The following is a 27,651-nucleotide window of genomic DNA, read 5'->3' as shown; positions in this document are numbered from 1 at the left end:
AAAAAGAACATTCCAAAGCACTGAATCTTCTGAAAATACTAAGCAATCTACCCAGAGAAGAAAAATTTTGTTAGTTTCCTGCTGAATTACTAAATGTAGCTGTCATTTGGACCAAGAGCCAAAAAACAAATGCTCTAGTAAAAAAAAAATGTAGCCTTGGCTGGTGTGGCTCAGAGGACTGAGCACCTGCCTGCGAACCAAAAGGCTGCTGGTTTGATTCCTGGTCAGGGCACATGCCTAGGTTGCGGGCCAGGTCCCCTTTTAGAGGCCTGTGAGAGGGAGCCAACTGATGTTTCACACATGGACATTTCTCTTCCACCCTTTCTCCCTCCCTCCCATCTCTCTAAAAATAAATAAATAAAATCTTAAAAAAAAAATTCTAGACTTTCAACAAAGCGAGTCTCTTACTCCAACAATAATTTTTATTTATTTATTTGTTTGTTTATTTATTTATTTATTTATTTTTAGCAAGGGGAAGGGAGAGATAAAGAGAAATGTCTGTGTGGTTGCTTCTCGCACACCCCCTACTGGGGACCTGGCCTACAACCCACGCATGTGCCCTAGACTGGGAATCGAACCAGTGACCCTTTGGTTCACAGGCCAGTGCTCAATCCACTGAGCCACACCAGCCAGGGCCAACAATATTTTTTAAATAAATAATCAAAATACATCACATTTTTCATTCTGTTCTTCAATGCCTCAACAATGCCGTTAAAAGAATAATTTATTCTATCATTTAAAAATCAAGTCAAGAGAAAAATACAGAGCTTGTATGACCCATGGACATGAACTAAAGGGGGCAGGGTTGTTCAAAGGAAGGGGAGGTACCAGGCAAAAAGGGGGCAAAGGGGAAAAAGTTGGGACAACTATAACATCATAATCAATAAAATATACTAAAAAATACCTGTGCTATTTAAATTTCAGTTAATAAAAACAGAGTCAAAAATTCAGTTCCTCACTTACATTAGGCACATTCTGGGGCTGAGTAACTGCATGTGGCTCTCAAGGTGGACAGCACCGATCTAGCGCGTGCCCATCGCTGACGGAAGGCACACTGGCCAGTAGCGCGCAGAGAGTGCCAGTCTTACAGCTTATTTGCTCTAGTGCCCTTGCTCCAACGCAAAGTGAAAGACAGAACTGACAATGCCACCTGTTGGGTTTTTTTTAAGCTGGAAAATTAGATGTTCATGCTGTTTCAGAATAGAGTGCCCACCACCTCAGTACCTAAAAACATGGAAGAACAAAGAGTGGCCCCTTGGTGGACTCAAAGAAAACAAACTGACCAAAACGGCTATAATTACAACAAAGCACAAAACCCCACCATCACCCACAGAACATCTAGGCTGTTCTACAGATAAGAAACCATGTTTAGCATTTTGAACAAAAATCATGCTCCTGCTACTTAGAAACTGCTGGTGTCTGCCATAGACACACCATCTTTGACAGGTGCCCCCCACCCCCCGGCACCCAGTCAAGAAGTGGGGCTTCCTGTGGCTAATGTCTGGTCTGTGGAGCAGCATGGCCAAGTGATACATCAAAGGCTTTGCAACCAGACAAGGGCTGGTCCTCTGCCTTCACACTCACTCACTAGTTATGTGACTTTCGAGCAGGTTAGTGAATCTTTTTTTGTGTCTGCATTTACCAACAAAGAAAGAAGCAAAAAGAGGCCAACTCCCCAGATCTGAAGTCAGTATTAAATCAGATAATGTTCTTGGCCATCAGCTAGTTCAGGGCATGACGTAATCAGTTACACTGATAATTATCCTGGAAGACCAAACAACCCACAAGAATAATGCCACTCATAATAGCTATTAGTAAGCCAAGTTTTTTTTTTAATTAAAAACAGTTTGTGGAGATATAATTAATACATCATACAAGTCATCCATCTGTAGTGTACAATTCAAGTGAATCAAGTCTTTTAATATGTAATTCAACATTTATTCGGTGTCTAATATGGGTCAGTGACTATGAAAGATGCCTTGACAGTGGTTCTCAAATGGGGACAGTTTTGCCTACCAGGGGACATTTGGCAATGTCTGCACACATTGTTTATTGTCATGATTTGGGGGAGGGAACGACTTGTTCCCTAGTTCTCAAATGGGTAGAGGTTGGGGTGCTGCTAAATATCCTACAATGCACCAGGCAGCCCCCCATAGCAAAGACTTATCCTGCCCCAAATGCCAATAGTGCCAAGGCTGAGAAACCCTGTTCAAAGGATACAAAGGTGAATGAGAAATGGTATCAGTCCTAAAACCTACTGTCCAATGAAGGGGAGAAAAACAGAAACGGGACCCTGAGTGTTAGGGCTGCGGAGAAGAAGAGGGATGCTTAAGCCAAAATAACTGGAAGGCAATTTGTCAAGGGTTCTCAGGATGGAAAGGAACAATTTCATGTACAGGGAATAACGTGGGAAATAACACTGAGAGACACAGAAAGCATGTCAGAGTCTAAGAAGTTCAAACAGCTCCGAATGGTTGATTCAGAAAGGGTAGAGCTCGGGCTGTTTCCCAGAGAGGAGTGGAGAAGCCAAGCGGAGAGGCACGCAGGAGCCAGATCAAAAAGGTTTTGCTTGCCACGCTAGGAAAGAGTTTGGGCTTGATCTTATCGTCAGTGGTCGACAAGCATTTCCTGTAATGAGCCAGATAGGAAGTATCATTAGGCCTCATGTTCTCTGTTACAAACTCAACTCTGTGCTCACAATGAGAAAGCAGCCATAGACAGCCCATGAATGAATGGATGTGGCTCTGGCCCATTAGACCCTCATTTATTTATGGGCACTATAATTTGAATTTCATATAATATTCAGGTTCAATAAAATATTCTTTTGATTTCTCCCTACCATTTAGAAGTGTGAAAATAATTCTTCACTGGTGGGCTGTCCACAAACGTGGTGACAGCAGTTTGCCGAGCCCTGGTATAGTGACTCCACAGGACTTGGAGGTGACCAGGCAGCAGATCCGATACAGAACAGAGCAGGGCACCTCTCTTCAGACCCCTGGGAGTACCGGCCACCTTCTACGTGTTCCTGCTGCAGAACAAACCGACTTGGGCCTAAATTCTGTCAGCAGCTTGCTTGTGAAAAGTACAGTGAGACAGTATGCTAACTAGAGGAGGAAAAGCCCATTTCGGGCGACTGTGGTGAAATGACATTTACCTAATTGAAAGGCAAATTTCTTCATAATTAGTGGGCACCTGACACTAATATAATCTGAGTACTGCAGCAAAGTCACCCTTCAACTAGCTCCCCCATTATGCCCTTGAATTAAGCCCATGAGGGCGGACGAGAAGCACCAGCTATTCATAGGTACGGAAACAACTCCATGCCTATGATCATCGGCTACACGAAGCTAACACCGAGAACCCCAGAGTGTTGACACAAAAAGTAGGAAACCGGGTGCTGGACCCAGAGGGCAGGAGTTCTCACCACCGCGGGCAGTCCTGATACCTGAGTCGGGTTCTGGAAACGTCAGCTACTAGAAATGTCTTACCTTTAATCTGAAACTATTTTCAAGAGAGGGGTCTGATAACATGGATTCAAATTGTGAAGAAAAAATATTACTTTTACTCATTAAAAAAACACAATTTATTTGAAAAATTACATAAGATACAGATACTAATCTGGGGAAACGTTTCTTTGAAAAACTTGTTGCTGGGTGATTCCAATTTTTTTTATTACTTTTAAGCACCACAATGGTGTTCTATGATAACTAAAGCCATTTGAAGTCTAAACAACCGTCTTTTATGTCTTTGATGTGGCTGGCTCTTTCTGAATAATTAGGATATTTCTTTAGGACAATGAACATATGTCAGAAGGACTGTTTGGAGGATTAATCGACCTGTTTGTAATTTAATGATACAGTGTCTGGTACATAGTGTACGCTCAATCAATGTTAGGTATCATTAACTTGAGATGTCATTACAATCACTACTTCAGTTCCTCTCGAAATGTCTCGCCACAGTGGAGTCCTCCCAACTTTATGGCACCTCTCTACAAGTCAGGAACAAAAAGAAGGCAGAAGCTGCACAGCTCAGCTCTCACACTATGTAAATGGACCAAATGAACTTGGTATAAAGAGCGAGCACTCTGGAGTGGGACATGCCTGGTGTTAAGCCCTGGCTAACCGGCCTGTCGGCTGAGTTAAGTGCACCAAAACCTCAATTTCCTAATTTATAAAATAGGGGTTAAATACAATAACACTCATAAAGTACTAAGCATAGTGCCTAACATACTTTTTTTCACTATTTCTCAGCTGCACTGTTTACCTTGCTGCTTGAAACCTAAACGACAGTACGCCACTATAATTACTGGGTTTCATCTAAACCTTTACTGCACTGCAGGTGCAGAAATATACAGGCACACGTTGGAGAACTGATATTCTGCAAATGCCGCATGCATTTTAATTTATACACAAGAAAAGGAAGTGTTCAAAGCGGTGTGCATTTCAAGCCTTTGCAGATATTTGTGAGAGAACTTTCCTATTTTTAAAAATCAATACCTGTGTACTATTACTATTGATCTTAACTTCTATTGAGAAGTTTTATTTCCTTTGTTCATATGATGAAGAAATGGGTGTAAATTGCCCCTGTGTTTGTTCTGAACTTGACTCCCATGTAATCACACTGGACAGTCACCCCAGACTGAAGCAGACTATTTAAGACACATATTTTCCAAATCAAGCAAACTCTGCCTCTCACTTTCTGTGTATGATTCCACCAGTAGTATATCCCTAAATTTCAAATTACTTTACAGTCTTCCAATGCTTCAGTTCCCCTAACTCTGCTCTATGGACCCTGGGAATACATGTGCTAAGTACATCGGTGAAACACTTTGTTGAAGATTACACAATAAGGAACAAAAGGTGGTATTTTTTACAGATTCCGGGCAGTTGTGGGCTGATGAACGTCACAGAGAGCAGCCTTCCAATTCACTGGCTTCAGAAGGCTAAGGAAATAGCCCATTTCCCTTTCCCTCTTTTCTATCTGGTTTCTCTGATGTGTTCCCAGATACTCAAAGCAAGATTCAGATATGCATGAAATTTTAACATGCCTGTCTGAAGCCAGGAAAAATAAAAAACTGCATGCTAATATTTAAGACCAGGAAGAGTTCATCAATACTTGAGGGGGAATTTTGTTCAGTCTTAGAAATTACTAAGAGTCTTTCTTTCCCAGTTAACAGGGAAGTAATGTCCAATGGCTCAAATCTGCATGGAATTCTAATACCCTGGAGCATGCTCCTGAATAAGCCTATGAACTTGGCAATTACTCTAGCAACCTAAATCTTCATCTGTTTCCAGATGAGCTGAAGCAATTTTTGGCCTTTCCTACAGCCCTTGTACTTGACATCAGTTAGCCTAGCCTCAGACCTTGACCCTGCCTTTATAGCTGGAGAAGAGTTCAGAGGACCAAACCTCAATAGGAACAACCTAAGTGTGAAAGGTTTTACCCCAGTCTTCTCTCGATGAGGGCTCTTTAACCTTTAATACTGATCTCCAATCTCCTGCTCTTCAGAAGGGGAAAACTGAAATTCTCTCTTATATCTGAGGAGCATTAAGCTCATCATTTGTTCTTGCTGTTGCTTTTGTTTCTTGTTTCTTTGTTTTTGTTTTGCTTTAGGTCAGAAGCAGAAATGCCAAAAATACCAAAAGGATAACTTGTCATCTATCCTTTGTTCATCTGATTGGATTAGATTTAAATATTTCCTTTAATTCTGGCCAGGGTTCTCTAAGTATGCCTAGACTTTCTCCACAAAAAGAAATCCCCTTGAATGGATCAGAAACTACTACTTGCTTCTGGAAATCAAACATTTTGGTAGGTGAATCAGGCAGGGATGGTGGCATTTTCTGAACTTTACTTGGATTCTTTGATATTTTCCTGTTAATCCATGTAGATCTACTGAGGAGCTTCTGATTGACAGGGGCGGCAGGGGGCTCTGTCTTCTGTTCCTTGTCTTTCCTTCTCTGCACCTTGTGCATGGGCCAGGTACATGCGCAGTGGTTTCCTTACCCACCAAATACTACACAGCTTCCACAATACTTTATCTTGCTCTATTCTGAAGTGTTCTGGACATAGTGTTTTGATCATTCAATGTAGCTCACTGTGTAAGCTTATCACAAGTAATCTATACTCTTGGCACTAATTGCAATGTTAGGGAATCTTCTGAAAGAAAATAGAATTTTGGTTGGATTTGACCAGGGCAGGGGATTATAACTCATGTAGCCAGAGGCAACGGGACTACTGGTTTGGCAGATGACCAAAGACCAACATCAAGCAATGACGGTCATTTGCTGAGTTCCCACCTGGACTCCAGTAATTTTGGAATGGTGTCCTTAGTTATGGGCGTACACTATGATTTGAAACTTTTGACTTAGTTGTGATTAACATTACCAAGTGAATGAGAATTTGTTTTTTTCTATTGGCATTCTGTCTTGCAAAAACAAAAGGAAGAGAAAGTGATTCTAGGCACCTAACATCAAATTTAGTAAAAATCACTAGGGGGAAAAAAAAAGCCCAGAAGTGTGATTTAATGATCTGAGAAATTAAGCAAAAGTGTCATGTCTGAAGAATTTGAAAATGGTTATAGGTCAAAGCATTAAAAACTTCTTTGGGGACTGAGTGGCTATAAGAGGAACCTGGTGAGGAATCTGCCAGGGGTTAATTGCAACCCTGCATGAAAAGCAGTTAACAAGTGAGAATTAGAACACCCAGGAGGGAAAGAAAAATGTTTCCAGTGCCATGAGAAATAAACAACAAAGGGGAAATATTTCCTTTGGCTACCACTGCCTCCTTTTCAAAAGCTCAGAGGAGCTGCGGGGAATGCCAAGGACTGGTTTTCTCTCAACTCCCTCTGAAACATTTGTCTTCATTACCACTCTTTTTAATCAGGGCTCCTTCATGAGTGTTTCTGCTCAGCCCCTAAGGGGCAGCTCTGGTCTGCGATAAATCAGAATCCACACCGCAAGTCACTAATCAGCACTCCCGGGGAAAGAAAAACAGAGAAGGGCAGACCACGATGCTGAAAAGGCCTGGGGGCTCACAGCCTCCAGGAGGAAGGGCCTTTATGCAGAAGTAATAAGTTGGTAGAGGTGGACTAGGACTCCGAGGCTTAGGATTTACTTTAAAATCTCAAACACAAAATTGTCACACAAAACTGTAAGGGCTTGGAATATAATTTTGTTTTAGCAATCTAAGACAGATTAAGAGTTTATTTAGCAGACACTAACGGGTACTCCCAGCTTAAGAATTTCGATTCCTGATTCAAAACTCAGCAAGACAAGGCAGAGGGACAGGAGAGAAATAAAAATAATGAAAACAATCAATGCCAGGAATTCGCCTTCTCATCTCTTGCTTCAGTGACGTCATTAAGACATAAACTAAAAAATCCCAGGTGAGCATTCTCTAATGTCTATGATATGACTGTTACTTCGCTTAAATGTAATTAGAGTCTTAGAATTATAAACACATTACATTTTTTCCACTGGAAACGGTTTTAGAAATAATCTAAGAGTAAATGGACTGGCTAAAAGTCGCTATAGCTGGTTAGTAGCAGCCTTTCCGCTAGGATTCCAACATCTCAGAGGACGAGGATCTCCTGCATGTCACACACTGAAACCGCACCACTCGGACAGAGAGGAGGACGTGTCTCCAGTCCCACAGCCACAGCTTGCTGGTTTACTTTGGCTAAATCACCTAACAATCTGAAGCTCAACTTCTTCATCTATGGAATAGAATTTGCATCTTTCCTGAATATATTATAGGGTTGATGTAATTCCCCATATATTCAAAGTATTATTAAATTACTGTAAGTAAGTTTTCTGAGAGCATTAATGAGCTAACGTGCTACCAGAATTCAGGTAAACAGAGAAAACCCACTTTTCCTAGGAAGACAGACCTAGGCTATGGCAAATACTTTCAGGACTCCTGGATACAAGTTTAGATGTGAAGCCGCCCCTAAGATACTCAACCAGACCATAGCCTGGCAAGCAAATTACCAAGCAGACAGTTGACTCCAAGGCTCCCGAAATTGATGCTAACTCCTCTAATGAAAAACTTAAATAAAACTCACCTCCTACCTGCCTGCCTATGACAGAGTCTGCATTGCACGGACTCCAGAAGGAAACCATGGCGACACGTGGCCTAGTGCATGATGCTGTGCCAGAGTCAGGACCATGCTCCTCCTGCCCAGGTGCCAAGACCTGCTGCTGTTTCGGCTTCACTGGCATTTTGTTGCTTGGGGTCTGTGAAAGCCAGTGGTATGACAATGTCATCCCACTGCAGCCGGACAGATAGAGACCTTGTCCTCACAAAGAGGAGTGCCCCTCTGAGGCAAAGTCACATCTAGCCAAAAACACTAGCTTCCTCCACTCCAGTATTATGAAAATACACTGAGAAAACATAACCACAGACTCAGCATCCATCAAAGTGATGACCTCTTCCTGAATCTAACTGCATAAAACAGCCTCCTGCTCTTCCTGTTCCAACCAGCACTTGACTGACTCTGACCTTAAGGAGAAAAAACTCTCAGAAAGCCCTCAGGAGAAACGTTTCTTGATACTGACTTTAGGAGCCAGGATATGAACCGCTTGGAGCCTGACTCAGCGACGAGGGCCAATCTGACTAGAGGGCAGGTGCTCACAGAAGGACTGTATAAGGAACATGGTAAGAACTGTAAATCTTCAATCAAAATATTGAGACTTCATGTTGTAAGATGGGAGACATGCAAAGGGCTTGAACAGAGGCATGTCAAGACAAAAGTGGTGTTTGAGGAAGAAGATTCTATCGGAGTTGTGTGGGGGAAGCTGGAGGGAGGAACAGGGTCAGAGAGCCCGGTGTTTGTGGGGCCAGTTTGGACACGGCTGCAGGGCTCTAGGCAAGAGGAAATTAGAAATCAGAGTGTGGTTATTCTGACAAATGGGGTTTCTTGGCTTGTATTGATTATTCTTTTGGATACAAGAGCATTAATGGTAATAAGGAAATTGTACAGGTCAGTTTCTCATAATTAACTGGGAAGATATTTTTTAATTGTTGGTCTTTAAGGAGCTCTGGAAGATAGAATTGAGAGAAATACTTATGCAATTACTTAAGTATTAATAAGTGTTAGAAAGAGCTTTAGATAAAAGATGTTTATAGTCCGTTTAAAATTAGTCATATGAACTCAGTAAAGGTGAATGTGGACATTTCAGCTGTCTACAAAACACGTGACTGGATTGCCTGGGCGGATCAGGAGGGCAGCACCCACAGGCTCCACCCGGACCTGTCACTGTCCCAGCCGCAGAAGCAGCGTGCGGGCGAAACTGCTGCGGCACAGGGCACTCAATGACTTTACGAGCAACAACCAGCCGCCACTCCTGGTCTAGAGAAAAGGGCTGGTAGCATCTGTGAAATTCAGGAGTGGATTCTACTTTTCTGTTCAATGTTACAGTTGAGCCAGATACAATTTAATGATCTGCTGTGAGAAATGGTAAGTCTGTCATATACACAAAAATGGCTGCTGTAGACTTGAAGACCAGATCTACAGAAAAAATAAATCAAACTGTAGTTTCTAAATGTGGGCACAGAAGCACAGAGAGAAGTTCACGGGAGAAGGAAAAGTGTCAAACAAACGCTCTAAAACCAAGGGCCTGCCCCTCCCCAAACAGGACATTCGAGTTTCCTCCCACATCACACACAGGAGCAGCGATGCTCTTCTTCTCTCTTTCCAGTGGGTTTTAAGGACACTCACAGCCCTGGAAATTGGAAATCAAGTCTGGCTGCGACAAAGTAGCCCCTCCCCGACATATCCCCTTTCCTGACAAACACCCACCCACTGGCAGGCCTGGGAGACACATGGTGACCAGAGCACGCTGTCAAAACGTATCATTACGAAACATCCACCTTCCGAAAGCACAACCTTTGCTCGGTGGAGTGTTTTCCTTGGAAGACAGCTCTTCTGAGAGCTATAAAAAGCCGGTTAGAATTGATGAGGCTAGCTCTTGCAGTCCATGCTAACGATCATGTTAACAATGTAAAGGTGAATAATGATGGTGGAATGTTTCACCAAAACCAGAAAATAACAACAACTAAATTCATTAATCATGTTCCCCTACTTCAAAGACTCTCGTCAGTTTTGGCATGCCTCCTCTGAGGAGGAAAGCTGCATAGAAGTTGTACGGCCTCCTCCTTTAATTTCCTTTCTTACTCTGTACCCTCAGGTGGCCAGGCGAGTGCGGCATGCAGGCCTAGGCTACACGTGAAGTTCGCAGCTCTTTGCCTGATCTTGTGATCTGCTATCAAAACAGCTCTTTCCAATGTGTTTCCTGTCTCGTTCTGCGATTGCGTGAGTGTTTCCTTGGCTGGATCAGCTGCCAAATTAAGTCCCTTTGGTAGAGAACTGCAGAGAGCTCGGTGTAGCCCTGTCTCCCCTCCACCTTAGACTTGACATCGGAAGTGACTTAGGAAGTACTCTAATAGTTACCAAATTTTTGGAAACGGATTCAACTTTTCTGGGCTAAACATGTGTTTAGGAAAGACTGCATCACTAATCATCACTTGACCTTGTGACAGACCGAAAGTTGCTGATTTTTTTTCCCTAAACACACACACACACCAACAACTTCTACCAACTAGCACAATGATGTAAATGCAAAATCATGTTGCGAGATAACTGTGAACGTGCTGACTTCCAGATGTTTGACAAGACAGTGCAGAAATGCCGGAAAAGGAAAAAGAAAAAATGGCTCAGAGTTTCTGTTACAAACTCTGCTGGGTTACTTGCTTTCTGGGGGTTTTCCGCAAATGACTTAGGAGAGAAAGGAACTGAAGGTCTGTCTCTCACTGGTCAAATTCTAATGTATCAATTGCGGGTAAAGAGAAGGTTGCCTCTGAAAACACAGAAAACTTCCCTAACTCTATTGTTAATACTGTGGAAATAGGTGCAGTGGGATCTGCTCGAACACACACTTACTGCTACCACACCGTTCAGTTAAATAAGCCTGCGCACCAATCAAACAAGATAGGAATCTCCAACAGGGCCGTGCACATTCCACTAAATATCCCCTCTGTATATCAGTCGCAGATAAAATCTGATTTAAGTCAAAACATAGCCTGGCTCAGGCCGTCCTTGCTGCGTGCGCTTCTTTTTTTATGTGCTCATCCTTGACTTGCACTGTTCCTGGTGGAAGTCTTCCAAAAAAAACCAGATTTAGTTGTCAGATTTACAGTATCAAGGAATCTCTAAAATGAATGGGTTCTTTAAAAGAAAAGCCAAACTCTGGGTAATTACATTCAAATTCCTTAATCACATTTTCTGAGCTCAGTGGGAATTGTGGTGCTTTTTTCCTGAATATCTTCTCCAGAGCCACACAAATGCCGCACAGACTCTTCCTCCAAATGGACATGGACAGAGTGCCTACCCCCCACTAAATGTTAACGTGTGTGCCTAAGTTTTCTTTTTCATGCATCTAGAGGCAGTCTGTGTGCGTGCGTGCGTGTGTGTGTGTGTGTGAACACACACATCTATCTGTGTCACTTTCCTTAATTTCACTCTTCCAATAGAGAAAAAAAAATTAGAGCATCTCAGGAATAGCTACGAGAATATAGTTTACTAAATGGTAGACATGATACAATTTTGTAATATGTCCTTCTTCCTCACCTCTGGGCTCACAAGAGGGACCACACTTCCCCCGCCCTTGGAGTCATCACCCAGCAGTGTCCCAAAGAACTTCCCGTGACAACGGAAAGGCTCTCCATTTAGTTTTGCCCAATACGGGAGGCTTGTAACACGGCTGCTGCAACTGACAAACTGAATGGCCGATTTTATTTCATTTTCATTAGTTCAAATTTAGATAACCAAATGCGGCTACTGGCTATGGCAGTGGATGGCACAGTTCCAGACACTGTGCAAGAATGGTGAGCAGAAGTGACCCGTGTGACAGCTGCAGTGTCCCTTTGCCCCTGCCATGGTCACCTGTAATAATTCAGTGGTGAAGTCTTAGCTAACCTAGGTCCCAGAATGGATAAAGCATGGAGCAGAGACCCTGGCAACTTGTGACGGACAATAATTTAGCCAGAAAAGTCATAAAATGTACAAGTAAGAAAAATACACCAAGTACTAATATTTGTGAAGACCTTACAAATCAAATATTGTGAAAATGTCAAGAAGCTCCTACTTGACATGCACAAGTGGTGCTGAAATAAGAGGGGGATACAGCTGCTCAAGCAGACCGGAACTATTTTCTAGAGAAACCCCACAACACAAAACTTGGACCCTGACGGGTGTGGCTCAGTAGATTAAGGGCAGGCCTGTGAACCAAAGGGTTGCTGGTTCAATTCCCAGTCAGGGCACATGCCTGGGTTGTGGGCCAGGCCCCCAGCTGGGGGATGTGAAAGGCAACTGACCGACGTATCTCTCACATATTGACATTTCTCTCCCTCTCTTTCTCCCTCCCTTCCCCTCTCTCTAAAACTAAATAAACAACAACAACAACAAAAAACTTAGTGCCTATAATCAAGGGGAGATAATTTGGGGTGTTCTACTACATGTATAGAAAACTGACTCAAGAATTAATCATAACATATTTTATGTCCTTGTTGCCATGAAAGACATTCCTGTGTTCAAAGTAGCAAAGATATGTTCGTTAGTAATATTTTTTCCCACAGAGAGAAAAAATCCCCTAGTAGTGAAAGAGTTAAAAGAGACCAAAATTAGACGCAGTTCATGTTAAAGGTTAGAAGAATAATCAGTCACTTGAAAAACACTACATAAACATTTTTCCGGATGCAATTTTCGGTCCAAGGATACATTTCCCAGTAGAAATCAGCAGCTAAAAAGGAAATCATTTCGTCTCCATAAGTGCCAAATTGTATCCTGATTTTTCCTGGTCTGGCTCAACTTTCAAAACTAGTGGTTCAACTTCTGCAATCTCTCACCCGATGACTATGTAAACACATCTTTATAAGACAGACATAACCCTTGGGTGGGCCAATTTATGTTAGATTATGAAAATACTTAAAATACAAAATCGTATAATGATTGTTGTCCTTTGGTTTTTCCCTAAAAGGAAAGAAAACTCCAGTTAACACAGGCAGTGGTTCATGTGAAGATAATATAACACATATACATTGCTTTCTCTTTTTTCCAAGCTTTGAAAATAAATATCTCTAACAATTCAGTGAAGGCTGGCCTCATGTTTTGGCACGGGGATCTGTAAATTAAGAATTTGCAAATATTCCCCTGATCGGATACTCACATCATATACCACACAACTGGAATGAATTCAACTCCTCACACGAGGCCAGGAAAAATTCTCACCCTTGGAAGTGCTTTGGATCTTCTGTACTTGGTCAGAGGTTATAGAAACATTAGTTTTAAGGATAAAGCAATCTTAAGTAAAAACCAAAGATTCATTCAGAATTTATTACTGCCTCTGATTCATATATATCTCACATTATTCAGAACTCTCCCAAACACAATTCAAGTAGAATCTCTGTAGCTAGGAAAAAACATACATTTTCAATCTTCATAGAAAGATACACTCTGCTCTTTGACTTCTCCCTTGAAATTCTACAGCGTTTATAGTCCACTACAAAATACATCACGAAAAGCCTATCTTCCACATTCGGCATGGAGAAGAATTTAAGCTTTTCCTCCAATGGATAAAATTATATAAAAGAAGTCATTTTGGGAGACCATGGAGAATGCAGAATAAATTATAGCTACAAGATCCGGAAAAGTTTTGTTGAATGTTAAGTGCTTTTCACATCTGGGCCTCCACACTCCTGTCTGGGGACCCGTGTGTCCCCAAAGCCATTCACGGAAAATGCTGGGAGACCCTCCCTCCCTCAGGAAGCCCGCCTGAACAGCTGCAAACACAAACATCTCCTTTCATCAGAGATTGATGGGAATGACATCAAATATTCACAATTATATTCATAAAAATGATTCTTAGTAATATGGTTAAAGTTATGACAAAGCAAAGAACTTAAAGTAGCTTCACTCTACAATTTTTAAAAAACTGATAGTGTAACACCATGAATAATTTTCCAATGGCTGTATTAGTCCTCTATTCTCGCTCCTGAGAAAACAGACAAATATGTCACTGAAGCAGCGTGAAGCACAAAGCCCACTTTCTTTCACGTGCTGGAAGGAGCTGATTAAGTGATATACTTTCTAAATTCACAAAATTTTCACCGAGTGGAAGGACATATTAGGGTTGCATTTTCTTGTTCAAATGACTGGTTCTGCCCAAACCAGCATGAAGGACTTAATTAAATATTTTTGCTTAAACTCCAACTCGAAAGGGATAAAAGTTTTAACCCGTTTGCCAAAATGAGAAAATCTTTAATTCTTCTGAAAAAAATATATAGACATTCAAAACTAAAACTTAAAGGTTGATTATTTAAACCTAGCTTTTTAAAATGGAAATATTTTGCATTCCTTTCTGATTTAAAACACTCTGCAATGAAAGCCACCATTATTTATAAGTGAAGAAAGAAAAGGGAATCTGTCTTCCTCCTTCCCACTCCTCACTCTGCCATTGTCACCTGTATCTATTTCCAGGAAGCCAATATTCATTAGGGTTAATCTGCCTACTAATAAATAAACAAAGGATTTCTCTGTCACTAGGAGGCCAGGTGAGCTGATAGCATCTTCTAACACAGAAAATCATCTGTACCATACAGCGCAGGAAATTACCTGCTGCAACCCCACACCTGGGATCATTTGGCAGACAGATCGCTAATGTTGAGTAATATACAGAAAATGGACCATAACCATTTTTTCAAAGGACTGAAAAATCTCATATATTTTAGAACAGAACATTTTTACATAATCAACTATATAACTCACAAGGAAAATAAGTAAAAAAAAAAAATCAAGAAAACCAACAAAGAAATTTCCCCTAAAAAACCAAGAGTAAATGTAAGAAATGATGCCAAAGTACCAATATTCAACAAAATAAAACTGATACAATAACACTATTTCCAGGGATCACAAGATCTTAATATAGCAGTTCTAAAATAGAACAGAATCAACAAACTGAGTAAGAAAGAGATGTGATTATAATCCCTACCTTTAAAGACTGATATAAATTCACATCAAGTAAACCTACATGATGTTGTTGCTTCATCAAGATGTCAGGAAAAGAATCAATTATTTGTTAACATATTAAATTGATAATATAGTTTCTCCATGTTTCTCTTTGAGGAGTAGAATCAAAAGTCTCAAGTCTCTATAAAAATCATTTTTTCCAGCTAAAGAATCCAACAGGAAATTATTGGTAGTAAATAAACAGACACAAAATAAAAATAAAAGAAATGACATAAAAGATGTATGACCTCCTTCTAAATGTGGGGTTGGAGGGAGGAATATATCCTAGAAACTAGTTTTAAGTAACATTTAGCCTGAAAACTATGAGGTATAAGCAGATAAAAGAACTGGAGGACTACTGATTTGATCAGGCTCCGGCACTGCAGCAACAAAACTCACTACTCATAAAACAAGAAAACACAAAGTCATTAGGGACCATCGCCTTCTCCAACTCAGGCTCAGTAGGACAGGACAGCCCAGCCGGGATACGAAGCAAAGTGAGACTAAACCTATCATCTTGTGCGTCAATGAGAAACAACCAATGTGCCACCCTTGACACTTGGACCATGAAGTAGCCACAACTGGTGCCTCTCGATTCAACTTTTAATAATATTCTTGCAGAGAAAAGAAGCCAAACCTTAGGCAGGATAGCTATCATTCTCTAGACACACTAGAGACTAGAGAGTAAGGAGTCTTAGGAAAAGTGTTAGTCAACATTTGATGAGGGCCTACTGTTTGTCAAACCCACAAGGAACAGGACTAGGACCGCTGAGCAGAGAGAAACACAGATACGGGCCCTCGCAGGTGTGGCTCACTGGATTGAGTGCTGGCCTGCAAACCAGAGAGTTGTGGGTTTGACTCCTGTCAGGGCACATATCTGGGTTGTGGGCCAGGTCCCCAGTTGGGAGCGCACAAGAGGCAAACACACACTGATATTTATCTCCCTCTCTTTCTCCTTCCCTTTCTCTAAAAATAAATAGGTAAGGGTGGGGGGTGGGATGGGAGAAATAGATAAAAAAATGTACTTGAAAAGTAACTAAACAAAATTTATTATAAAAAAAAAAAAAAAAAAAGAAACAGAGGCTTGGGAAGGTGAGGCGATCTGCCCAAGTTTACACGCCTAGTAACCCAGATCTGTAAAAGCCTCTGCTTCGCGAAGGGAGGCTTGCGTACAAGGCAGTGTGCCCAGGGTCACAGAGGCCACGCGGATAAACACAGCATATCCTCTAAGTGCCAACTTTATTCGGTGGTAAATCATTTAAAATACTGTATTTATTAAAGCAAACTTGCATTTAAAAATAAATAAATAAATAAATAAATAAATAAAAATAGGTAAAATTTAAAAAAAGATATGGTCTTTGTACACAGTGTATGCTATTATTATTACTGTATTTGAATTTCTTAGCTTCATAGGGTTTCCTGGTTGGTTTTATACTGAATATGTTAGCTATACATCAAATACAAAGACCCCCCCCCCCCAAAAACTGTCAGGAAAGGTATCCTGGTGGGAGAACAGCGCTATCTATGGGCAAGGATTGAAACCGAGGGACTCCCTGCCCATGCACATAGCACCTAAGGAAGTGCAGAGTAGAAAGAATGAAGGCTCACTCAAAATGTGGGATATTTCATAGTTTTTATCTGTTGGGACAGGTTTTCTGAAACATACCATTTAAACATGAATGAAAGTAAATGCAAACTGCATGGGGCTCCCAATAGCCATCAGCTCATGATGTTGTATTGACAGCAGATGCTGACTCCGTGGATGTCATATGTACATATTTCTGAATGTATTTTTGCTGAGAGCGTTTTTTTGGTGTATGTGGGAAAATTCAGCATGTCAGTTAAGGGAAATGTATATGATTTCCCTTTCAAGATCCTACAAAAACATATGGGAGCAAGATAATGTTTGTCCTGACCTGCCAAAATCCTGGGGAGATCATCTCAAATCCACATCACATTCCTGAGGACTAATGCTCACACTGGGGCTCCTGCATTAGCAGATGTGTGAAAATGCTTCTACTCAGAGCGCTCCCTCATGGCTTGACATCTGAAGAAGCTTCTCTACAACCGTTATTCCAGCCAAGGGCTGAGACGGTACTTCTAAGTTAAGCACACCTTCATTTAAGCCAGCGTCTGGACAGAAGAATTCACGGACGCATTTGTTACTTGGCTCGGAACCAAGAGAAGCCCGGGTGGATGTCAGACTTATGGGAGGCCCCCCGGGTTCCACCCCCAGTCCCCAACTCACATCAAAGGCTCAGGGACATTTTTCCTCGCTCATGTAACAATTGCTAGCAATCAAATATTCCCGTTTCAAGTACATGAGTGGAAGAGTCATGTGTATCATTTTAGTTGTGATTAAAATGGGCTGGGGTGTGTGTGTGTGTGTGTTCAATACCGTTCCTAGTTCATTATTTAGGTTGTGGCAAAAAATATATATATATGCTGAGAACATTAAAGAAACCAAAGTACCTTTGCATACTTTCTATAACATTTCCTTTTGTAAAAATCATAGGTTTGTCAGTCTCATGAGAGTAACATAAGCCCACGGTAAAAAACTTTGGAAAAACTGTAGGTAAAAATAAAAATTGCCCACAATCCTCTCTCAGAGATTAGTAACTATTTACACTTTGGTTTGTTCCCTTCCAGTTTCTGTAACACACACACATGTGCGCACACACACAAAACACTATATATATGCATAACTACATTTTCTCTCATAAAACTTTATATAGCTTTAAGTCCTTTTATGTTTATAACGACAAAGTGAAAGGCAGTGGTCACAATCTTAATTAGACAAAACATATTAAGCAAGAAATAAAGGACACTTAGAAATGTTTAAAAAGCATACCTAGGTATATTCGCCCACAAGCCCTAAGAGTATGAATATGTACATATCATCTAATAGAACACTGACATTATATAAAGAAACTACAGGATATAAGGAGAAATAAAGAGAAAAATAGTAACAACACGAGATTTCAGTCTATCTTTTAAGTTCCTGATAGGATATATACTTATATACATATAAATATGGCATCAGAAGACACATACCATGTTTTTTGGACCATAAGATGCACCTAGGTTTTAGAGAAGGAAAATAGAAAAAAATTTTTTGAAGCAAGAAATGTGGTAAAATATTTAATCACATAAATAACATAATATTTCACCAATGTAACACGAACTCAACAGCAGCATTAACCACCATTATTCCTCCTAAGGGGGGGGTGCGTCTTATAGTCCCAAGAATATGGTAAATATAACTAATGAGGCAAATGCCATAAAAATGTTAACATATATCCTGAAAACAGAGAACATACACACTTTCAGATGCCCACAATAACATAAATTTACAAAAAAAAATATTTTTGAGAGAAAACAAAGTCTGACCTAAACAATCTTTGAGATGTAATTAACAAGTGATGGGAAGTTTCAGCAGCTGAGGAACAGGAGAGGGACGCAATCAGCAAAACCCTGTCTGTGGGAGGGAAACCCTAGCAGGGGTGCCCAACCTTTCGGCGCCTCCGCGCCACACTGGAAGAAGAAGAGTTGTCTCACGTAATTGACGATTTGGTGTTGAGCCACATTCATAGCCCTCCGGGGTCACATGCTCGGGCTGTGGGTTGGACACCCCTGCACAGGACAAATGGCTCAGTTCCTTCAAAACCCATAAATAGGTGACAAAAGGAGATGGAAGAGAATCCTATATATTAAGAGAATCATGAGATATGTCAACCAATTGCAGTGTATGGGTCTTATTTGGAACATGACTTTTTAAAATAAGACATTTAGAAAATGTACCGTGGATTGGAAATATGATATGAAAGAATTATTGATCATTTTTTTAGGCGTGAAAATACTTTACTTTTAAAGAAGAGCAGTTATTTTTTTGGAGATAGGTATTAAATATTAATAGATGAAATAACATGATGTCTAAAGTTTGCTTCACAATAATCTGGTGGAGTACTGGAGTTAGATATAAAACTAATCTGGCCATGAGTCATTAGCTGTTGACTCTACCTGATTGTTAGATGTTCATTATGCTATGCTTTCTATTTTTGCATATATTTGAAATATTTTTAAAATAATTTATTTCTTCTTAGAAAGGGGAAGGGAGGGAGAGAGTGAGAGTAACATTAAAGTGTAGTTGCCTGTTGAGTGACCCCTACTGGGAACCTGGAAAGCAACCCAGGCATGTGCCCTGACTGGAAATCCAACCAGTGACCCTTTGGCTCATAGGCTGCCACTCAATCTACTGAACCAGGGCTGAATTATTTTTATGATAAGGAGTTAAGAGAAACGAGAGCATGTGTGTGTACTTGCACAAATACACAGAACTTGATGATAACAAGTATAGGTAATTCTATAGTGTTATACTTTAAAGAAATGGGTCTCTAGCTGATATTATTATTATTTATTTCTTTTTCATCCTCACCCAAGGGTATGTTTATTGATTTGAGAGAGATAGGAAGGGAGAAAAGGGGAGCGAGCGAGAGAGAGAATGTGAGAGAGAAACACCATTGCTTGTCTCTTGCAAGGAGCCCCGTGGAGCACCCCGACCATGGTTTAAACCTGTAACCCAGGTATGGGCCCTGGCCAGGGGTCAAACCCACAGCCTTTTGGTGAACAGGACGATGCTCCAACCAAGTGGGCATCCTGACCAGGGATAGATGATACCACTTTTAAAAGAGACTTCACAGTTCCCTCATTTTTATTTAACTTTTATTCTATGTAGACAGATACCCCCAAATGTTAGCAGTTGTTGAATCTAGTGAGAGCGTTTAAACATTTGCTTTATTACATATTTACATGTTTTCTCTAAGTTAGAAATTTTTCATGATAAAAATTTACAAAGTACCTACTTACTGGCAATTTAAAAAATTATCCCAGCAACTTTTGACAGTTTATGCTTTCAAATGCACCACAGAATAATTACATCATCACTCAAAATCTGCTGGTATTTTGATTTGGATTACGCGAAAGTTCTGAGTTAATTCTGAAATACCTGCTGTTTTTACAATACTCAGTTTCCTTATTCAGAAACATGATATACTGTTCATTTACACAAATAATCTTTATTATTCTAAATAGTTTCACAATTTTATGTAGAATTTCTGTACTTATTCTGAGGGTTATTCCAAGGTATTTTATGTTTTCTGGTATTATCATGAGTGAAACTTTTTAAAAAGAATTAGATCAGCTAATTAGTTCTTACTGCTTTACAGAAATAGCATGGATGTGTGGCACCTTTACCATGTATCTGATTAGTGTAAGTTCCTTAAAAGTTGATGCTCTTGTTTTCTCTTTTCCTATCAGCAATTCCTTTAATGTTTTAATTTAATCTTTATTGTATTGTTTTGATTACCATTAGTCCCCTTATACTTGAATTTTCTAGATCAAAAAATGATGTTGTGCTGCAAAAGACAATTCTGTGATTCTCTCTCTGTGACTTATATATTCCTGCACTGTCCGGAACTTCCACAGTAACTGCATAGCAATGGTCACGGCTCGACTGCCTTCATCCTGATTTGAGAAGGAACGTCAATAGTACTTTACATTAAATGTGATGCCAGTGTTTGGTTTAAGATAACTATATTCTTTGTTATGTAAAGAATTTATCTTTCTATTCTTATATCTCAGAATAAATCTCCTAAATAAATGCTGAATTTCAATAAATGCCCTTTCTGCATCTACAGAGATCATCAGGTTTTCTTATTACCAATTAATATTACATATTACAACAACAGGTTTTCTAATAGGAGATAAATCATTTTTGGCCACGGTAGATGATTTTCTTACTGTAAAGTTCAATTGGATGTGTATTTTGTTTGAGATTTATAAAGCTAAATTCAAATGTAAGGTTGCTGCGTAGGTCTCTTTTCTGTATGTTATTTTCCTCAAGTGTTAGTCATTTATTTTTAAAATCTCCTTTTGTAGGACATTAGAAAAAAAATTTGTCCTCAGTAGGTGTTAAAAAGTTCCTGAATGCTAATGCTATTTATTATGAACGAGGAGAAGGCGAGAGGCCACAGCCAGTGCTCGAGAAGGTGAGATAATGGCTTCCACTTCGCCTAACTGCCACCCCGACTTAGTGTGAAGGGTTGTGTCTAGAGACACCCAACTGAGCAACCATTTAAAAATATATAGAACACCAGAGTCATTGACAAACACAAGAAATGTCAAGTTTTGGGAAGATAATTTAAAAACCATTAAGCTTGGTTTTTTTGAATGTCAACAGGAATAAGAAATGAGAAAGCAAGGCTAGGAAAAAAAACCCTCGCACAACATGCATTTCAAATAGTGTCAGAACCCTGAGAAATTCGTCCCTGCTTTGGGAAACATGCTTAACCACTTCAGAGCCTAAGGGAATCTTTAGTTTGCCGCAGATTCTGAGTTTGCGATACAATCTGTATCATGACCTGGACAAAGAAAATACTTTGTTCTTTGGGATAGGTTGTTCGTTGTATAAGGTGTACTATATCCCTACGTAATAAAACTTCAATTGCAAGTTGTTCAGAATACAAAGGGGCTGAACGGAGGCAGTAGCTCAAATAATCACCAACGATATCAGAGACGGTACCAGCTCATTGAGCTAGGTGCTCATCTCGAGCTCTTGCTGGAGAGGTCAGCCCCGGAGAAGCCCAAGTGTGAGGTCTCTGCAGGTTGACTAGCAAGGTCTCTAACAGAGAAGAGCCTGACTGCTCTACAAACTAGATCTGTGAAACAATTAGGCCAGGATAAAAAGAGACAGAGGTGGAAGAGGAAGCAAAGCGATGGCCCTACATAGCGAGACTCAGGATGCGCACACACAGTCAGTCTCACATGCAGACAAGGCACATTCTTCCCAGTGTTTTATAACATATTTGAAAAAGAGAAAGAGTGTTGGCAAGCTTTAGTTCATTTAATATACACAAAATATGTAGCTTAGTTTTAAGCTTGTGTAACACTGAACATGATACGCTAAAATACTGGTAAAGTAAAAGGAAGGAAGAAATGAAACATTCAAATGTACCTACTGTTATAGCATGGTCTTCACAATCTTCACAAAATATTTACTATCTGCCTCTGTAGAAAAAAAGCTTATTGACTGCTGTTACTGAAAAAATCAGGGACAAATTGTTCATTTGCAAGATTATTTGTCGTATACATACAATCTGACACCCCCCCCCTTTTTTTTTTTTGCTGAAAGATTTGCGTAAACTGCACAAGCTAATTCCAGGTAAGGGAAAACAAAGTACATGTACATGTTCCAGCTAAGTACAACCCCAAACTCTAGACATTACTTACAAAACAAACACAGGAAGGCTCCCAAAGGCGGAGAAAAGAAAGAAGAGTTGGGACCTTTAGAACACAAGGAACTTGAGTCCTTGGATTTTCTTATTGCCTCAAGTACCCAGCCTTGAAGCAGATAAAGCCAGCAACCTGCCCAATTGCCCAATCTGAACAATAGAGAGAAAGTAGACTGAAAGATTCAGAGAATCTCAGAGGTTTATGGGATGATAAAAAGGTCTAACATTGGGTCATCATGGGCCTGGAAGGAGAAGAAAAAGGGGTGGGGCTGAAAAGTACTTTTTAAAAAAAAAAGGCTAACGACCTTTACTATTTAGCCCCCAACCTAACATCCCTAGGACCCTGCTGTGATTCCACCCAAAAGCGCGGGGCCTGACGGCACACAAGTGCTCCCACCGGGCTGCAGACACGCTGCTTCACGGAGGAGAATATAAGGATAAAAGCTGATGGATTAGACTTCACAATACTTCCCTGTTGTACAGGATCTCCTTGTAAAATAAGTAACTGCAGTGTATATCAGTTTTACTACCAACATTAATTATTAAGTATTTTAGAATTTTTTAAAAACTAAAAAAAATCTAAAAATTCTCTAAATTTTGCAAGAGACATAAATCTATAAAAGATTTATAGAGGCTGTATGAACCCCATACATTCAAGAGGCTGTATGAACCCCAAATGGGGTACTCCCAAAGAATCCCACGAAAAATCTTGAAGACAGCCACAGAAAAATGACACTTCAGCTCCAGGGGAAAAAAACACCTCTAAAAGCATGGAAGCTAGAAGAAAACTTACCCGATTTGTGTGTGTGTGCACACGCGCATGGCCGTGTGTACTGAAAGAAAAGAATCGTCAACCCAGAATCCTGTGCCCGGAGAAAGAATCTTTCAGAAATAAAGGGGAAATCAAGACATTCTCAGATAAACAAAAATGAAGAGAATTTGTTGTCAGCAAACTTACTCTAAAAGGATGGCTAAAGCAAGTTCTAACAAAAAGAAAACAAAAGAAAAAACTTAGGAGTGTTATAAAAAGAAACAAAATGTAAACAAAGCTATGGGTAAATAGGCTTTTCTTCTCCTCTTAAGTTTTCTAACTTACGTTCAAGAGTTAAAGCAAAAATTGTAAATGTCACCCATGTGGCTCTAAGTGTTTATAGAGGAAATATTTAAGATAATCACATTATAAATAGGGAGGTAAAGAGAGGAAAGGCTTTGCCGAAACTGGTAAAATGACAACACCAGACTGTGATGTTACAACAATGTAATACACCCAGAGCAATCATTCATAAAACTATATCAAGTGGTATAAGAGAAAACACTATAGATATATATCAAAGTGGAATTTTATAAAATGTTCAGGCCACCCATAGGAAGGTAGGGGGGAGGGCAAGAAACAAAGAAACAAAAACCATAGAGAACAAATAGAAAATAAAAATAAATGGCAGACTTAAGCCTTAACATATAAATAATTATAGTTAGTGTAAATGGTCTACAAACACCAAATAAAAGACAGATTGGCAGAGAAAATTAAAAACATGACTCAACTATATGTTGTCTATAAGAAAGTCATTTCAAACATAAGAATATACATAGGTTGAAAGTGAGAAGTTGAGAAAAGATCTTAAAATTAATGAAAATAGAAAAACTTCTAAAGGTAACGGTAAATGGCTAATTAACATTTTTCAATGTTCAACCTCAAAAGTAATCAAATAAATTAAGTTAATAATAAGTTTAAATTTTTTCTCCCAAAATAAAACTTGTTAATTCTTTTTCTTTTATTGTGGTAATATACAAGGTCTGTCTGGAAAAATTCCAGCCATTGTTAATATAACAAGAACAGTTTGTATGACATCAATATAACCTGGCAGCCAAGGAAAGTGGACTGGAATGCGCATGCGTGGGGGCGATAGACGCCATCAAGTGAGCATGTGTACTGAGTGGTCATCACATTCAAAATGACTGAGCAGGAAGAGCAATGAATCTGCATCAGTTTGATGTTAAGCTTGAACTCCTCAGTGGAAATTATTCAGATGATTCGATGAGATTCAGGAAAATATGACAGGGCAGCTGATGGTGACTAGGAAAACTGGGTGAGGTCCCAAGTTGCCTACTGTGAAGAAGACTGAGGCATCATTGTCCTGTGTACAATGTTTTTTGTATCTTGTTTCCTCCTCAATAAATGTCCCTATTTTTCATAGTACATGCCTGGATACTTGCTGCACAGGCCTCATGTGCGTGTGTGTGTGTGTGTGTGTATGAAAACTTGCCATTCAGCCATATTTTTACATTTCAAAAACTGGAATATAATTGACATGGCATTACATCAGTGTCAGGTGTATGACAATGATTCAATATATGTATATATTGTAAAAAGGTTAGCACAATGGATCTAGTTAACACCCATCACCACACCATTGCAAATACTGTTTTACCATGAGAACTTTTAAGATCTACTCTCTTAGCAACTGTCAAATATATAATGCATGCAGTATTATTAACTACAGTCACCATGCTGTATGTTACATCTGCACTTACCACTGGCTACAGCCGGTCTGTTGTATCTGTGAGTTCTTGTCTTTCTTATCATCCAGTATTTGTCTTTGTCTGCCTTATTTCATTTGGCATTATGCCTTCAAGGTTTCTCCATGTTGTCACAAGTGGCAGAATTTCCTTCTTTTTATGGCTGAATAATATTCCATTACGTGTGTGTATACACACATATGTATATAGATATATATGTACATATCTATATATACATGTATACACACACATATCACATTTTCTTCATTCATTCATTGATGGACACTTAGGTTGTTTCCATGGCTTGACTATTGCAAATAACACTGCATTAAACTTGAAGGTGCAGGTATCTTTTCCAGTTAAATGTTTTTGTTTCCTTTGGATAAATACCCCAAAGTGGAATTGTGGGGTCATATGGTAGCTCTTTTTTTTATTTTTTTGAAGAATGACCAACTGTTTTCTACAGTGCCTGCATCAGTGTACATCCCACCAATTCCAATCCACAGTGCACTAGGGTTCCCTGCTCTTCACATCCTTGCCAACATTTTCTTCTTTTCTCTTTGATGACAGTCATTCTAACTGGTATGAGGGGATGTTACATTGTAGTTTTGATTGGCATTTCCCTGATGATTAGTGATAATGAACACCCATTCATGTACCTGTTGACCATTTGTACATCTTCTGCGGGAAATGTCTCTTTAGATACTCTGCCCATTTTAAATAGAATTGTTTTTTATTAAGTTATATGTACTCTTGATTTGTTTTGGATATTAACACCTTATCAAATATAGAAATGTACAAACATTTCTCCCACACCACAGGTTACACTTCCATTTTGCTGTTGGTTTCTTTGCTATAAAGAAGTTCTACAGTTTGATGTAATCTCACATCAAATGTAATGTTTATTTTTGCTTTTGTTGTTTTGTTTTTGGAATCAAATCTAAAATACCACAGCCAAGATGGAAGGAGCTTTCTGCCTAAGCATTCTTTTAGGAGTTTTATGGTTTCAGGTCTAATATTTAAGACTTTAATATATTTTGAGTGGATTTTTGTGTACGGTTTAAGATAGTGATCCAATGATCCCACGCTGCTTATTGAAGAAAGATTATCTATTCCCCATTGTATATTCTTGGTTCCTTCATTGTACATGACCATGTTGTAATTGACCATGTATGTGTGTGGTTTACTTCCAGGCTCTCCATTCTATTCCATTAATCTACTTTTCTGCTATATGGTTTTATTATAGCTCTGTAATATAGTTTGAAACTAAGAAGCATGGTTCCTCCAGCTTTGTTCTTCCTCAATATTGCTTTGGCTATTTGGGATCTTTTCTGGTTTCATACAAATTTTAATATGGTTTGGTATATTTCTCTGAAAAATGCCATTAAAATTTTGGTAGGGATTGCGTTGAAGCTGTAGGTTGCTTTGGGTAGTATGAACACTGTAACAATATTACATCTTCCAAAACACGAGCACACAACATCTTTCCATTGGTGTCTTCAACTTCTTTATGTCTTACCCTTGTCAGTACACAGGTCTTTCAATCCCAGGTTAAACTCACACCTAGGTATTTCAGGAGGGTTTTCTCCATGTAATATACATGAGATTATTTTATTATCTTTCTGATAGTTCATTATTAGTCTGTAGAAACACAAATGACTTTTGTATATTGACTTTGTATTCTGAAACTTTACTGAATTTGTTTAGTTCTATCAGTATTTTGGTGGAGTTTTTAAGGTTTTCTACACATAGTGTCATGTCATCTGCAAATAATCACAACCTTTCTTCTTCCTTTCTGGCTTGAATGCCTTTTATTTCTTTGTCATGATTAATTGGTCTGGTAAGGACTTCCAGTAAGATGTTCAGTAAAAGTAGTGAGAGTGGGCATCCTTGTCTTCTTCCTGAAGTTGAGAGAAAACTTTTTGGCTTTTCAACATTGGGTGTGATATTAACTGTGGGTTTGTTGTATACGGACTTTGTTATGTTGAGGTATGTTGCTTCTATGCCCAATTTGTTGAGTTTTTTTAATCATAAAAGGAAGCTGAATTTTGTCAAATGCTTTTTCTTTCTCTATTGAGATAGTCATATAATGTTCATCCTTCAGTATGTTAACGTGGTGTACAATACTGATTCATTTTGTAATGTTGAACCAACCCTAGCATCCCTGGAATAAACCCCACTCAATTATGGTATATGATCCTTTTCATGTATTGTCAAATATTTTTTAGAAAGTTTTATTTCTTTTTAGAGAGAAGGGAAGGGAGAAAGAGAGAGAAACATCAATTGGTTGCCTCTTGCATGTACCTTCCCTGGGGATGGACCTTGCAATGCAGGCATGTGCCCCTACTGGGAATCAAACCAGCTACCGTGAACTGAACCAGCAATCTTTCAGTTTGCACGACGACACTCAGCCCACTGAACCACAGCTGTGAGGGTCTGTTCGCTAATATTTTATTGAAGATTTTTGCATCTATGTTCATCGGGGATATTGACCTGTTAAGTTTATTTTCTTGTAGTGTCCTTGTCTGGTTTTTGCTTTGTAAAATTTGGAAATGTTCCTTCCTCTTCTATTTTTTGGAAAAGTTTGAGAAGGGCTGATATTAATTCTTCTATAAGTGTTTAGAAATATATAACCCAAAGATTTATATATATATATATAGGAAATTAATTCTTATTTAGTATAGTAAAAAAAAAAATTTAAACCAAAACAGATTAGACAAATAAATGATTCGGAGAATATAAGAATCAAAATATCTATGTTTTGAAACATGATTAATGACTAGA

The 27,651-nt window shown here is 39.3% G+C and overlaps 1 protein-coding gene across 9 annotated transcripts in view; it reads right to left on the bottom strand.

Moving 5' to 3' along the window:
* BCAS3 (BCAS3 microtubule associated cell migration factor) overlaps positions 1-27,651 on the bottom strand; it is a 493,516-nt gene that overhangs the window by 204,800 nt on the left and 261,065 nt on the right. The gene's annotated exons all lie outside the window — the stretch shown is intronic.

This window comes from Artibeus jamaicensis, unplaced genomic scaffold (genome assembly GCF_021234435.1).
Source record: "Artibeus jamaicensis isolate MK-2021 breed Jamaican fruit bat unplaced genomic scaffold, CSHL_Jam_final contig_1998, whole genome shotgun sequence".
NCBI lineage: Eukaryota > Metazoa > Chordata > Mammalia > Chiroptera > Phyllostomidae > Artibeus > Artibeus jamaicensis.
The sequence above is the reverse complement of the archived record's forward strand: the minus strand, read 5'-3'. Positions and strand labels throughout refer to the sequence as shown.